Genomic DNA, 3326 nt, shown 5'->3' on the forward strand with positions numbered 1-3326 from the left:
TGTGTTTTTTTAGAATGTGAGGCGTATTTGTGTCTCAGAGCATCAAAAAGGAAGAAAAACAGACAAATTGTTCAAGTTCGATCAGTGTTTTTCTTTGTGAAAACATCAATACCTTCTAAGTATGTTTTTGATGGATGCTTACGTGTTAGTGTGTGGGCAAATTTGCAGTTCCTGAAGTTGCTGAGTGAAAGTGTGAGGAGCTCCATAGCATTGCTCTGTAACTGCTGGAGCTGCTCAGACTGAAATACTTCACTGACCCCTCCTGGCCAGCATCAGTATTGTCATGGTGTTTGCTCATATTTTTGATTGCTGCTAAAAAATAAACGATTTTCTCGACCAGCCAAAATAATTCGATTAATTAAAAAATGATGTAAATTCAGGTTCAAAGTAAAAACAGTTTTTTTCCCACAAATTATTTCACCCGTGTCCAGGGGATTGTAAAAGGATACAAAATAAAGTGAGGTTTTAAATATTTAATCACAAGTTATGTTTAGTTTCTAGCTTTGCCTAATTAAGAAATTAAAGAAAATATTCACTTAGATTCATTCATCAGATTCAGGCTGACATACACATGAATGCAGTCTCTTATTTTGGTAAGATTTTTACCAGAGCTTGCTCTCCAAACATGTGGCATCATTGACACCCACTGAATTATTGAACTTTACTTTGAAGCCTGTAGATTCCCTTATTGTGTGGTATGCTGCCACTCATTATTCCTCATTTTTTATTTTGGATTCAAGCCCTGTATGTGTTTCTTCTTTATGTGATGAATATGCATGGTATTGAAATAAGGGTCATTGCAACACTGCTTGCATAACAGGCCACTCTTGAGATCTGTTGCCATGGTGATCACAATTGGATTTAATTGCCATCAGCAATTACTTGAAAAAGCAGAGAAGTCTAATGAAAGATATGAAAAAAATAACTTTTTCTTTTTTGTATATGAACAAAAGAGAGTTTTCGAATGTGGCAAAAATGAAATAAATATGAGAAGTTTAAGAAAAAATTATTTGCAAGAACAAGATCAACTTTTTCTTGAGAATCAAACATTTCTCAAAGTTTTGCTATTTTATTTTCTGGTATCTGTCTTCAGTTTGTTTGATCAATTTCTGTGTGTCCGTGAGGCAAGAGGCAAGAGGTTTGAAGAAGATGGATTAAATGTAAAAGGAAAAAAAAAGGAAAAGTTCACAGGCATTTTTGGTGCTGGGATTCTTCAACATTTGGATGTGAAATTTTTGACCAAATAGATTATCTTTTTTTGTTTGTTTTGTTCCAGAAGCACCATTTATGCTTTCAGAATATACATTTATTCCCAGTGTTCAATGTTGCATAAGTCTTTCTTTATGCACACTATCATGCTCCTCACCCACTGTGATACATTGCCATTTGTGCTCATTTGTTGTGGGGATTCCTTCTTTGGATTCAATAAAGTCTGTCCAGTTTATGACAGGTATTCTGCCTTCTGACTCAGAATAGAGTTTTCAGTCTTTTGTCATTTCATGTCTCTATTCTGGCATTTAGCAACTGACACATTACTCACATTCTCTTAAACTGGAGAGCATTTTTACATCCCTGATCAGAGAAAATAGGTAACATTAAGAAATGTTACCTCATGTGAGAGGTAACAAACAAATGTGTAAACAAAATTACCCAGCCCTACATGGGCAGGAAAGGTGGGAACCGAACCTGCAATCTTCTGATCAGGGGTCAACCACCTTACCATTGCACAACGGCCACCCCAAATGTCACATATAGAAATGTGAGAGAGGTCCCTGGTTCAGTTCCAGAACAATCCCCCACTTATGCTACATCCCTGATAGGAGGCAAGGGAGAAAATACATGAAGAAATTATGAAAACTGGGGGCTTAAGATGGCCACACAGTCGTTTATTGGGGTGACTGGTGAAAGGTGTCCCATCATAAAAACAAGTAAAACTAATACAAACAACTGGCACAAAAAAAAAAAAAGATTGGACTAATGTCTGAAATAATTTGCATAAATTCTCAAACCTTTCAACAGAAAAACTAGTGGCAGAAATGCAATCAGCAGCAATGGAGGGGCTGGACCTCTGCTGGAGGTGAAACTCACACACAAAGTGCAAAACAAATACACACCAGACCTGGGGCCCGTTCCAAGAAGCAGGTTCAACAAATTTAGAGTTCAAACCTGAACTTAGAGTCACTGGACTCAAAATTCTCAAACTCTGGGTTTTCGGTTCCAGAACAGCTGAAAATGTTTGATTCAATCAACTTGAAGTTGTCAGAACCAGAACCAGGTGTGAGCGTCGCGACCATTAAAAGCCCTGATCAATGGAGCAAAGACAGCATGATTCACCATGGCAACGGGAGCAAACAGCTGAGTTTTGTACTTCCGGCGACGGAAATTGATAAGTTCCTTCAAGCATATGCGACTATAGGAGCACATTTTCTGCAAGAAAAGCAACACAGCTGCAGCGGTAGAACAGAGAGAAAATATCTGCAGTTATTTGAATCATTTCTAATAATGAATAAATAATGCCAGGAAGGTTATTTTGTCACTTGTTGAGTAAGGAATGGTTTTTGATCTGTTTCTAATTTAACCAGTAATCTCCGTAATCGCATGAATGACCAGTTTTGGTAACCCCCCCACCCCACCCCCCCACCTACACACATGGATATCACTGCACGCTAAAAAGAAACTGTAGCTGCCTGGCATATGTTAATAAAAAGCATTTATTTAATTTTAATTCTCAAGACTTAAAAAAATATTCGCCGAATTCTTTTTTTAAGCATAAAAACAGTTTCCGTAGCAGGGAATCGAACCCGCAAATGGGAAGCAGCGCTGCTGACGACCGAGCTAATGTTCGACACAAGTGATGGACGGTAGATGAGTTCAGATGCTTTCTCGGTGTTTGATACTCAATAATTTCTATTGTTAAGGGTTTAAAATAAGGAAAAGAAAACTGTATTTTTTAATATCGAGTCCCTGGAAAAACTCACTATTTATAATATCCCTGAAATAAAAATGAATTGGGAAACTGCAGTCAATCACTCGTGTCCTCCAAATCCTCTACCGACGTAAATAACATTTCCTCTGGATTAATCAGCCTCCTCTCTATGTGATCCTCTGAATGAACATGTCATTCTGGTTTCTGAGTGGTGAAAACGTGACGTCTCTAATGTGAATGTTCTCTAAATGTTAATGAGGAACTCATATTTGAACATCTTTCACTTTAAAATGGGGTGGAGACCGCAGAGAACTCTAAGTTTCCTGAAGAAAACCTGCTACAGACCAGGTTTCGTTCACAGACTCAGTTGCCATAGTGATTGATTCTGAGTTCAGCTTAA

This window comes from Oryzias melastigma, linkage group LG1, assembly GCF_002922805.2.
Source record: "Oryzias melastigma strain HK-1 linkage group LG1, ASM292280v2, whole genome shotgun sequence".
Taxonomy (NCBI): domain Eukaryota; kingdom Metazoa; phylum Chordata; class Actinopteri; order Beloniformes; family Adrianichthyidae; genus Oryzias; species Oryzias melastigma.